The sequence below is a fragment of the Desmodus rotundus genome, chromosome 9 (genome assembly GCF_022682495.2).
Source record: "Desmodus rotundus isolate HL8 chromosome 9, HLdesRot8A.1, whole genome shotgun sequence".
In the NCBI taxonomy this organism is placed as follows: domain Eukaryota; kingdom Metazoa; phylum Chordata; class Mammalia; order Chiroptera; family Phyllostomidae; genus Desmodus; species Desmodus rotundus.
Genome location: NC_071395.1, coordinates 44,237,732 through 44,251,289, shown reverse-complemented (window position 1 = coordinate 44,251,289; position 13,558 = coordinate 44,237,732). Strand labels below are relative to the sequence as shown.

Below are 13,558 nucleotides of genomic sequence, written 5' to 3'. Positions count from 1 at the left end.
GTGGTGTAGGTGACTACCACAAAATAGAAGCAAATGAATGACTAATTTTCACTTTAGCAAGCATAGGTAACTCAAGAAAATGCTACAGTTATATTTTAGAATCCAAACAATAATTTCCATATTTGGTGTAGAATCTGTTTGTTTTTAAGGCATGTCCTGTGTCATTGCTCATTAGAATTTCTTTTTCTACCATCATCCAATCTTTAAACACAATGAATATTGCTGTTTAATTTAGGATGTAGTCAGGCATTTGAGGAATATACACATATATTGAATTAAGACCATGTTTCAGGCTTGTTCAGAGTACAGGCTGATGAAAAACAAGAGTCTCTAGAAACCATCATGGACAAAGGATATGATCAAATAAAAATAATAATACAACATAACCAATCGAGCACATGTTATATAAAAGGTAAATCACATTAAATGGAGAAAGTTGATAGAGGTTGTTCTTTTTTCAAGACTTCCAACAGGCAACACCCTAACAGGCACCTCAAAGAAGACTAAACTGGAGGCCAAGAGGGAGCAAGTGTTTTCCAGGCAGCAGGAACAGACAGTGCAAAGGCCCTAAGGAAGATGGTAGTTTTGGAAAATCAAGGCTCACACTGAGCCAGTGTGTCAGGGGCAAGAGAGATGGTATTAGATGATATTAAGAAACAAGGGGGCCTGCATGCTGCTGTTGAAACTTCAAGTCAGATAGACTCCCTTTTGCACACTATGAAAATCTTGCACTTTATTCATCCGATTGGAAAAGCATTCTTTGAACTGAAAGAATTTCCTCCTCAATCCCTTCTCTTGATGGAGTTCTGGCCCCTGTGTGATACGTCACCTTGGAATACATGGGTCCAGGCACCCCTGCTCTGAGCACTGCTCTCGGCTTACGAGGCAGGTGCACACACACACCAGGTCTCCTCATGGGTGTGGTCTCCATGTTTTTCTCATTCACTATTTAGGCTATGACTAGATACCACTCATCAGTCCAGATCAAGTATCTTTTCCATAAAAATTTAGGCATACTACCTCAATACTGCTATGGTAAGTGTGCATGTACAAATAAGCTTGGGGTTCCATACCGGAATGTCCATTTTATGCCCTGTATTTAAAAAAAACATAAATGTACAGGGTGAGAGGAGAATAAAATGGACATGATGTAGAAAAATATTTATTGATAATAAGCTCAGGCTATCTCTGAGAGATGATGAGGAAGAAATGCATTTGGATTCTGGCCGCTTTCCAACCCCAATTTAATCCCTTAAAGTCAAGGAAAAATAATAAAGGACAAAAGATATATTTGTCCAAAACACAAAGGTAGTTATCTACATATGTGTGGAAACACCTTGGAGAATGACTACCAGGTGAAAAGTGACGAACAAACGAACTATATTTTACAAAAGGGATTCTTTTATTATCAAGCAGTGGAAGACTGACTTTTCCTGTGCCTATTCTATAGTTATTTGACCAGCGGGTTTTTACAGGGTTAAAATGCAGGTGAGGCAAACACCACCCTCACTGTTCTCATGTGCCCGTTTGTTTTTCTTGGACTCTGGATTTGGATCTCATTTTGGCAAATCAGTCAATGTCTAATTCTGGTTCTGGTATTCATCCAACATGCAAACGCCTCCCCAGTATGTGACCAATAAAGCCTGCACATGCCATGACAATCCATCCTTCTACACTGAGGAACTTTCCTCATGTGAGTTAAGCCCAACCACATTATCATGCAAACATTTATTTTACCGTACTCTGCCTTCACCATCACAATGGGGTGGAGGAGAGTGGTGGGGGGAAAGTGGAATCAAGTGTATTGGAACAGCAATAAAAAATAGTGTGGGCAGTTGTGTCTGTTGTCTAAATTGTAGGTAGAAAATAGACAAGGGAAGTGTAAGAATAGTAGAGGAAATGTAGAAGCCAAATAACTTATATGTATGACCCATGGACATGAACTAAAGTGGGGGAATGTAGGAGGGAGGACGGGAATGGAGGGAAGAAAATGGAACAACTGCAATAGCATAATCAATAAAATATATTAAAAAACTAGTGTGGAGATAAAAATAAAAAATAAATAAAAACAAAAATAAGAAGTGAAAACTGAAAAAAAAAATCTGCTAAATTAACAACAAAACAAGAAAATGCCAGATCTCAACAAGCAGGGCTTTACCTGCTTTGCTCACCTCTGTATTTTCCCAGATGTTGTGTAGACCTGTGCACTTACCCCAGAACCTGTTGAAGTGAAAGTGAAGTTATGAAAGGAATGGCAGGGATAATAAAACCTGGGTAAACAGAGTGATTTAGCAACTGTGTTAAAGAAAATGAGGGGAGTATCAAAAAGTAATGAAAACAAGATATAAATTTCAATGTACATTCCTATATAAATTGGCAAAGGCATGCACACAGAAGGTAATGTATGGTGTCCCTAGACATGGTGGCAAAGCAGAGGCTCAGTGTTATTTGTTGGATCAATCAGGAATTAGGCCTCAGTATATAAGCACACTTAACACATGGTAAGGTTGTATTTCTATATATTTGGAAAGGTTGGATTGTTGAATAAAAGCTGGAAAGCTGGAAAAATCAACATCTACCTGCAAGAAAATGAAGTTGATCCCGTAAATCTGTCTTGTTACATACAATCTGGGGGATTGCCTACTCACTGGAAGAGTAACTAGTTCTTTTAGGTGAACAGAATGAAAACTACATATTAATATTGATGAGTGGGCCCATCCATCCAAATCAAGTCAGAAACTCAGGAATAAAAGGAGAGAAATATTTAACAAATAAAATGCAAAACATTTTTATGGCCAAAATATCCCCTAAGTCAATTAAGAAATAATCAACTTTATTTATTTTTATTTTTACGTTCTTGATTTTTATTAAATTTATTGGGGAGACATTGGTTAATAAAATTATATAGGTTTCAGCTGTACAACTCTGTAATAAATCACCTCTATCCGGTATTGTGTGTTCAGCGCCCCAGCTCAAATCACCTTCTGTCATCATGTATCCCCCTTTTACCCTCTTCTACATTGAACCACCATAATTTATAAAAATCATCTAAAAGGCTGACAACAAAATAATAGTAACCATATACTAATTTTCAAATTATTGAAAAAGCATCAAATATGAATCTTTGTTCAAAATCAGAAAAAGTTCAGCAAACAACAAAAAAGTTCTTTCACACCTGTCAGCCTGGAGAAAAACTGAGAAAAATGTCACATTGACTGGGATGCAGATTTTCAAACGGGGAGCAAAGGGGTGCTCCTTTTTTTCCTGGCAGAACTGTGAAGTTTTACAGCATTGGGAATACAGACTTCAGACAGCTGCACACACTACCAGCACCTGTGTCTCTAACTCAGGGCTCCTCAGTCTCTGCAGGACTGCCATTCTGGGCCAGGTCTTTGCCTGAGGTGTGGTCTCTCCTGACGACTGCAGGAGGTTAAGAGCATCCCTGGACTTTACTGACACCTCCCATGAGACAACCAAAAATGTATCCAAAGATTGCTCTGTGTCCCTTGGGGGAACAATATATTGCCTCTAGTGGAGAATCATAGTTTTAACGAAACAATCTCAAAATATTTTCATATATTGTTATAATAGCAATGTAATGAGAAAGTATACATTAGATTTCAAGTGTGACTAGCACAGCAACACCTCAGAATATTACGTTGATGTGGAATTAATGAATCAGCATCTTACACCCTCTTTGACTGGAGGGAAGACTTTAGGTATTGTTGAGTAGGAAGGAAGAGTGAACACATAGAAAAAAAACCCCCAAAACTATACAACACGCAAAGAGCATTTCTGATGGGCCACAATGCTGTTCATGCATCTGTACAATAGCACATGAGTGAGTATGTGAGCATAACATGGTAAGACAAGATTTAAAAAAAGAAACCAAGACCTTATGGAATAAAGATTAACAGCAGGAATGTAATTAGGTTAAGTATACTTATTACAAAACTATTGTATGAAAAATAATTTAGTGAGACTGAAATTAATTTATATTAAGACAGAAAATAATCACTTAACAGTATCAACATGGGCTACTGATCCCAGAGCAAATTTCCAAAGACTTGGAAATAAGAGAAAGTTATTTAGAAGGGCTTTTAAAATCAGGGATAAAGCAGTATCTAAGTCATAATATCTTCTTATATAACGATATATGGATTCAAATTTGCTTATGGTAGGTACAAGTAATCTTCAGTTAAATCTTTATAAAGAGTGCCTTCGACTTTAACAGGGACCTAACCAACAAAACGAACAAGCAAGCTAAACAGAACCAAAGACACTGAAATTGAGAACAGGTTGACAGTGACCAGAGGGGAGAGGGGAGGGAAAAGAGTGAAGGATTTGCTGGAAGAATTATAAAAGACACATGGACCATAACAAGGGGGTTGCAAACAGGGGAGGGAGGTGAGGAGGGCTAGGATCGTGGGGAGTCCTGGGGAGAAAAGGCAGGAAACTATACTTGAACAACAATAAAAAAATTTGTCAAAAAAATGATAATACCGCCCTGAAGAGTCCTGTTCATATTTTGGTATACTCATACAGTATTTTCTTTTGGATTTGCAATTAACAGAGAAATTGCTTAGTCATATGGCACATTTATGTTCATATTGTACTAGTTCCAATATTTTTGAAATAATCACCAATTTCTAAAAGACTTGGTGTCATAAAAGAAAATGACTTAGTCTCTTAAATACCTTTTCATTGGATACCTCCCTTCAACATACATTGATATTGTCTGTTATGCCTTTGTTGAATTCACCAATGTACACAGAAACTACTGTGTGAAAATAAAAATAAATAAATAAAAATAAGAAAAAAAAAAGAGTGCCTTCCAGAGGACGGTAGAAGATGATGCCCATTTTGAAAGTGGAGCTGACCACAGAAGGCAAAGGAGCAATACAGAATGAAGGAGACGTGGACAAGTGGCAGTATGTGGGTAGGTGACTTATCAGTGCTAAGTACACACAAGAACATTCACTTTCATTTTTTGTTTATAGCAAGGATAGACAAGTGAAGAATATAAAAGTAACAGCTGTATTTTTTTTCAGTAAGAAAAGTAAAAAATAAAAAAGCAATGGAGAGAATACAATGTGCCTGAAGGATAGATTTGAGCCCACACAGATCATAAATATAATTCTCCACATTTATGTACGTAAAAGGTCTCAATGACAACAACAAAGTTGGTGGGGGAAAAAACCCCTCCAAATCCTTGTTTAGAATAATGCAATAAAAAACAGGAATCAAAGCATGCTGACCCCACTCTGCAAATGTCTGGAATTTGCAGACAATTTACAATAGAGGAATCAAATGAATAACTAACCCACAAATGTATTCAGGTCACAAGTCATGAAGTAATGGCAAAGTCAAGCTATTTAGCACACCTCTTTTTACTTATCAAACACATTATTTTTCATGATAATTGAATACCCAGAGTGAAAGAAGATAATGTGGAATGTTCATCTCATGACCACTGCTGCAAGGTAATATTTGCAAGATGTATATTGAATATGGATCTGCCTCATCAATATGGAAACAGTGTTGAATATGCCCCATGATAAAAATAAAGAACTGCCCTCACTTTACTGCACAGCTCTCCACAGCTAGTACTACTCCCTTTAGTTGCAAAACCCATTGTACCTGTTCTACTTTCACTTGAAATACTTTGTGCCTCCCATTGCCACCTCAATTGGGCTTCCAGGAGGGAGTAGTGAGCAATGATCCATGTGTTGCTGATTTCAATGTTTACTTCTCTTTTTAGCATACCAAACAAATCAGGAACTACTTAATCAGCCAAGCAAACAACCATAGGCTGATGGCTGTCAAGAGACCTCAGGTGAATGTGCTTGGTTTTGGCTCTCTTTGACTCTTTCCTGGAGCACCTACTGCACACTTGGCCTCACCTGCTCCGGAGCTCTGAAAGATGAACTCCCAGGTAAAGAAAGTCTAGCATCCTGGATGGATGACAATGGAGGCTAAAGCTTTCTGCTCAGATAAGGCAGCAGAGAGGACACAAGTATAGGTCTTCTAGACAAACTTAGGGTTCCAAAAGCAACAACTAGGTCCCATCCAGCCCAAAATCACACACACTGAGAGGCTGGACATGAGGAGCTATTTACAGCTCCCTATGTCTGCTCCTTATGTGCATTTCCATCCTGTTCTTCCAACCTCTAATTGCAGGGTTTCCCTGTGGGTCTGGACAGAAGGGACTGTTTTCCTGGAGATTCTGTGTTCCCAAAAGACCAGCTTGGAAGTCCAATGAATCCTGTTCTTACTAGTTTCTCCTCATAAAGACTGAGGCTTCAAGAAGACTAACCTCCCAGCACTTTATCCAAACCCTCACTTAAAACTTTTCACAATTTAAGACTAAGGATCCAGTCTGGATTAGAAAACTCAAATCCCTAAATATTGACTTGTGGTAGTGATGCGGCCCCTCATGTACACAGAAAATTGCTATTTTTCTTTTGAAAACGGGGGACAACTAAGTTCCATGAATTAAACCTTGAGTGTTACACACTGGGCTTCATGACACTTTGACAAAAACAATTTGGAATTTCAACCTCATATCACAAGAGCTGTCCTATAGTTCCTCACTATGATATATTTGTTGCTTATAAGAAATACAGTTAGATTTTTTTCCACTATAATCTAAGCTTGGAACAGAATAGTAAATAGATTCTTCTCAGTAGCCTCCTGAAGAAAGTTAGCGATGCAAACATCTTGACTTCAGCCCCATGAGACCTCAGGAATTGTAAGAGATTGAATGTGTTTGTTTATAAATCACTGGTGTGGTACTTCTACATTAGCCTTAATAGTTGAAAACAGATATTTATCAAATGGAATTTGTTAGGGAAATTGAGATAAAGTTTCTCATTTCATTCATTTAGCCTCCCCTGGATAAAGGCATTTTGCACTGTGTTCCCCTTAAGTGGAAGACACGTAAAATCATTCTGTAGATATTCAGCCCCTCCAGCTAGTAGAGAATTTCTTCTTGCCGAAGTGTCAATGTACTTCAAAATTTATGCTTTTGAAATATTAATATAAGAAAAAGATTCATTTACATTTATGTGTAGCATTTACTTTAAATCTTTGTGTCTATATTTCTCCATCTTTAAATTTTATAGTAAAATTTTATTATATTAAATTTTATATTCATTCTTTTCTTTTTTATCCTTTTCAACTTTCTCTTAAGTGTCCTTTCAAATATGAGACTACATATGGGTCTATGTTTGAGTACATATATGTGTGTTTATTTGAAATATAAATGTACATAAATAAATTTATATGCACACATGCCACTTTATCCTGAACAGTTTATTTGGAGTCAAGAAAACATCCACATCTCATTTATTTCTTGCAACATTCATCTGAAGTTATGTTTGCTATCCTACTTTACCTTCAGACATAAGGAAATTGAGGCTCAGGTTTAACAATTACATTGAGAATCCATTAAAGATTCTTGTGCCTCTTCTTTGGCAACATGACGAAATACCACTTGACCACTTACATCTCACAGTTTTTCGATTGGCATCTAGTCTTTCCATTGCTTGAGTTTCTTTCCATAAAGGAGATATGTAATGAAAAGGAATTGTTACAAGGAAAATTGGATCTTCTTAGTGATACCAACATGGTAGACTTTGGTATGGATGTATGCAAAAACCTTTATTCTGATGATATTCCCCATGCTTTGAGAGAAAAAAGAACCACAGTTGTTGCACAGCTGAAACAGCTTCAGGCAGAAACAGAACCAATTGTGAAGATGCTTGAAGTTCCAGAAACTACAAGGTAAATGCAGTCAGGCAGGGATGGTTGGATGCTGTCTGACTGCCTGTCAGACAAGCATGGTTTTAGGCAAGAATATTTAGACACACTCTACAGGTCTGCAAAATTCCAGTATGAATGTAGAAATTATTCTGGAGTAGCAGAATAGCTCTACTTCTTTAGAGTATTGGTTCCAGCAATGGATAGAAATGCTTTGAGTTCACTCTGGGGGAAACTGGCCTCTGAAATCTTAATGCAGAATTGGGATGCAGCCATGGAAGACCTTACCCGGTTAAAAGAGACCATTGATAATAATTCTGTGAGTTCTCCACTCCAGTCTCTTCAGCAGTGAACATGGCTCATTCACTGGTCTCTGTTTGTTTTCTTCAACCACCCCAAAGGGCATGATAATATTATTGATCTCTTCCTATACCAGCCACAGTATCTTAATGCAATTCAATGTGTTCACATGTTCTTTGCTATTTAACTACAGCAGTCATAACAAACAAAGATGTTCGAAAACGCCAGCAGGTGCTAAAAGATCTAGTTAAAGTTATTCAACAGGAGTCTTACACATATAAAGACCCAGTTACAGAGTTTGTTGAATGTTTATATGTTAACTTTGACATTGTAGGACCTCGGAAAAAGCTGAGGATATATAAATGAGTGCTTGAGAATGACTTCTTGGTGGCTTATATTGAGGATTTTATTGAAAATGCTCGTCTCTACATATTTGAGACTTTTTGTCCAACCACCAGTGTATGAGCATTATCATGACTGCAGAAGAAGCTGAAAAGTGGATGGTAAATTTGATTAGAAATGCAAGACTGGATGCCAAAATTGATTCTAAATTAGGTCACGTGATTATGGGTAACAATGCAGTCTCACCCTATCAGCAAGTGATTCAAAAGACCAAAGGCCTTTCATTTAGAAGGCAGATGTTGTCCATGTTTATTGAGAAGAAACTTAATCAAAATAGTGGGTCAGAGGCTCCTAACTGGGCAACTCAATACTCTGCCTTCTACTGAAGAACTATAAAGACAAAACCAAAAAACAAACAAAACAAAAAAACTGTAAAGGAAAAATGAAATAATAAAACCATTATATAAATGGTGACATACATTTTAGAAACAAGATATTGATTATAAATTTTGGAGAATTTGATTAAAATTGGCTGTTTCATTAAAAAACGTTGATTGTGCACTTGACTTATGCACAACTGGAAATGTGAGGTATGGACTATAATTTTTACAACTTTTACACATCACGTTGCATATTTGAATCATGTCCCAATTATATTGTACAGTTATACTTCAATAAAGTACCTCGAAAGAAAAATAGCATAGCAGTGCATGGATTGGAGTAGGATCTAGAGCTCACGTAGCTGATTCACACTGAGAAATGGTAGAAGGTATCTCTTTTACATGGGAAAAAAGCAAAGTGCTATCTTAAAAAGACAATAAATGAAAAAAATGAAGCAGAAACAAATTCATAGATACAGAGAACAAACTGATGGTTACTAGAGAGGGAGGAGGTGGAAATGGGGAATAACAGGAAGGGGACTAGGAAGTATAAACTTCCAGTAATAACATAAATCATGGGGATGTAAGTACAGCATAGGCAATTGAGTGGATAATATTGTAATAACTATGTATGGTGACATGTGGTTACTTGACTGTTGTAGCCATCACTTTGTAAGGTATATAAACATAGTATCCCTATGTTATATACCTGAAACTAATATAACGTTGTATGTTAACTGTATCTAAAAATAAATTTAAAACGTAAAATTGGCAATAACTACAAAGGTGAGGCTAAAGTAATCACCATGGTTCTCTGAAGGTAGAAGAGGAAGGAAGAAGAGTTGGTATCAGAGCAAGGATTAAAAATGCTACACTGCTGGCTTTAAGGATGGGTAAAGGGGAGTGATGTCAGAGAAATAGCAGTGTGAGAGATCCCCTCGGTGTCTCCCCTGGAAATGTCAACAATTTGAACAGCTATAATTTCACAAAGGACTCCCTGCTCACTGCACATTTATGCCTGAAAGATCTGCACATTGAAACATTTAAAGATGGGCCATGGGGAAGAAACAGGGGAGGCAAGAATATATGATGGACCTGGAAAAGGACACAGCACAGGGTCTCGGATGTGGCTTTCAGGCAGTTGGCATTTCAGACCAAGAAAAGAGCCATTAAGTCCTGCTGTCGTGTGGACTCCCAAAACTCACCTTTCCTCACCCTTGGTGTCAGATTGTGGAGTACTTTATCTGCAAAGCCAAAAATGGTTACTGTAGGATCACTATTTCCCCTCAGAAAAGAATGCATTCTGTCACTGACCCCAAGTTGGGGTCTGTGGAGGCCCCACGGAGGTCCAAGTTCACCTATAACAACAGGGCAAAACAATAAAATCGTTCCGGTTACCCCAGAAAACTCCACCCCCGAGCACTGTTGCTACAATGAGAGCAGCTACTGGCGTCAATTCTGGGATTTCATAGACCTCAAAAACTGTAGACTCAGTGCCACATCCTAGAAAATAACGGCAGGACCTCTTCCTAGGAATCTGCTAGAGAAGTGCCAAATATACAGAGCTGCCTAGACACAGAAGTGACACGGGTCCCGGCCCACAGGATCCAGTGTTGTGGCTGCAGTACACGAATACACACGGACTACTGAGTGCTGTGGAGGAAAAGGGACAGCACGGACACTCCCTCATGGGGAGAGTGCCTCGACCCTTGCCTTGACAGTCTTTTATTGTTTTTCTAGGCCCCTGACATCAAGGATGGTCCTCATGTACTATGCATAGGCTTGTTTTGGGTGGTATCTTTTACAGACAACAAAGGAGATGATGTCACTAAATACATCAAAGAAGGATATTTGCAATGTAAAGGGAGAAATGGTGAAAATCTGTTATACTCCATATCTGGAAGGTGTAGCTCAGATTTTAGGAAGATAAAGATACTCAGTAAACATTTGCTGCCTCAGGGTGAGGGAGTTTTAGCAAGAGCAAGTCTCATAGGAGTCAAGGTACAATGCAGGCCTGATTTCCCACTGGAGAATATGTCCATGGACGTGGGTCCTGCCCACCAACCTCGCTTCCCACTGGCTTTTCCGAGTGGGGGCTGAGCCACATTTCTCATGCTTGGAACAGTTCCCCACACAGGAGGAACCCATCAAATAGCCTGAACAAACACGGTAATGAGGCAGCTTAGAAAGAAAATAAAAGTCTCCAGAAAGCAAACTTGATCACATGGAAATATGTGCTAAAAACGACAGAGAAATTAGGATAGCAGTATTGAAAATACTCAACAAGGTGCAAGAAAATATCAACACACAATAATATTTCAATTTGGGTGAATTTAGTGGCATTAAGTACATTCACAATGCCCAACCATCACCACCTTAGATTTTCATCATCCCAAACTGAAATCCTGTATCTATAGAGCAATTATCCCTCATTTTCTCTGATCTCATCCTCTGGTAACCTCTTTTCTTCTAAAAATTTGCCTATTGCCATCAAAGTATATGCACTTCATCATTTTGATCTATGATTTTTGTATAATATGTTCATCACATGAAGGTAAAAACTTCATCTAGGATGAGCTTTCTATAGGGTGAGACTGATTCTGGATGCCAGTGCCATAAACCCTGCACTGACTGTCCACTAACTTTAGAATTAGTCAACAATCCTGTAGCCAGAATGTAAGACTCTTTATTATCTGGTGGCTGCCAATATAGCTAGACCCGTGGTTCACTTTTTATCCTCTGCCCCTCATTGCTCATCATGTACCAGCAGCTATTTTTCATCTCCTAACTACACTTTAACATTTCATTATAATGCCCACGTACTTTTCTGTAGCATTTTCTGGTGTGTGCTCATTTCCTTCTGCACCTGGAATGTACCTCCATTGTCCCTTAAGTTTCAAGGCTATTGTAGGCTGGTATAGGAGGCCTTCAAGGAACTGCAGGAGGATTTGACTATTTGGGGATACTCATAACAAGATTACAGTAACACTTGTAGTGACAGTTTTGCATTTATTTATTTATCGGACTTTACCCAAGATTAGATAGTGAGCTTAAAAGAAGGAACAAGTCTTACTATTTCCTTCCTCCACATAATATATTTTAGTGCTTACCATAAGATAATTGCTTAATAAACATTTGCAGAGGCTGCAAAACCAGGCAGTTGAGTGAGGGAAACAAATACGTCCTCCATGGTGGGAAATGAGGAGCAGTGAAATGAGGGGAGGGATGCCCCAGGATGGAGGCTTATGCCAGAAAAACAGATGGGAGAAGGAAGCCACTCTGGTAACCCAGAATCTCCCTGCACACTCCGGAATACAGCATTTGTTGTGGGGTTCATGTTCTTTTTTTTTTTTTATAGTTATTCAATTACAGTTGTATGCCTTTTCTCCCCTTCCCTCCCCCCACCCCAGCTGAACCCACCTCCCTCCCCCTCCCCCACCATCCCCCCCGATTTTGTCCATGTGTCCTTTATAATAGTTCCTGCAATCCCTTCTTCCCACTGTCCCCACCCCACTCCCCCCTGACCACTGCTAGACAGTTCCCCCACTCAATGTCTCTGGTTGTCTTTTGTTTGCTTTTTTCTTTTGTTGATTATGTTCCAGTTAAAGGTGAGATCATATGGTATTTGTCCCTCACCTCGTGGCTTATTTCACTTAGCATAATGCTCTCCAATTTCATCCATGCTGTTGCAAAGGGTATAAGCTCCTTCTTTCTCTCTGCTGCATAGAATTCCATTGTGTAAATATACCATAGTCTTTGGATCCACTCATTTGCTGATGGGCACTTAGGTTGGTTCCACTACTGGGCTATTGTAAACTGTGCTACTATGAACATTGGGGTGCATAGGTTCTTTTGGATTGTTGTTTCAGGATTCTTAGGGTATGATCCCAGCAGCGGAATTGTTGGGTCAAAGGGCAGTTCCATTTTTAGTTTTTTGAGGAAATTCCATACTGTTTTCCACAGTGGCCTCACCAGTCTGCATTCCCACCAACAGTTCAATAGGGTTCGCTTTTCTCCGCATCCTCTCCAAAATTTGTTTGTGGATTGTTTATGCTGGCCACTCTGACTGGTGTGAAATGGTACCTCATTGTGGTTTTAATTTGCATCTCTCTGATGGCTAGTGATGCTGAGAAACTTTTCATATGTCTCTGGGCCCTCTGTATGTCTTCCTTGGAGAAGTGTCTGTTCAAGTCCTTTGCCCATTTTTTCATTGGGTTGTTTGTCTTCCTGGAGTGGAGTCGTGTGAGTTCTTTATATATTTTGGAGATCAGGCCCTTGTCTGAGGTATCATTGGCAAATATGTTTTCCCATACTGTCGGTTCTCTTTGTAATTTGGTGCTGTTTTCTTTAGCTATGCAGAAACTTTTTATTTTGATGAGGTCCCATTTGTTTATTCTTTCCTTTATGTCCCTTGCTTTAGGGGACATGTCTGTGAGGATGTTGCTGCGTGGAATGTGTGAGATTTTCCTGCCAATGTTTTCCTCGAGGACTGTTATGGTGTTACAACTTATATTTAAGTCTTTTATCCATCTTGAGTTTTTTTTTGTGTATGGCGTAAGTTGGTGATCGAGTTTCATTTTTTTGCACGTAGCTGTCCAGATCTCACAACACCATCTGTTGAAAAGGCTGTTTCTGCTCCATTTTATGCTCCTGCCTCCTTTGTCAAATATTAATTGACCATAAAGACTTGAGTTTATTTCTGGGCTCTCTGTTCTGTTCCATTGGTCTATGTGCCTGTTCTTATGCCAGTACCAGGCTGTTTTGATTACAGTGGC

General features: G+C 38.7%; 1 pseudogene; it reads left to right on the top strand.

Annotated features, from left to right (window-relative positions):
- The first annotated feature begins 7,471 nt into the window (after positions 1 to 7,471).
- On the top strand, positions 7,472 to 8,789 carry LOC112301563 (eukaryotic translation initiation factor 3 subunit E pseudogene; annotated as a pseudogene).
- Positions 8,790 to 13,558: the final 4,769 nt, after the last annotated feature.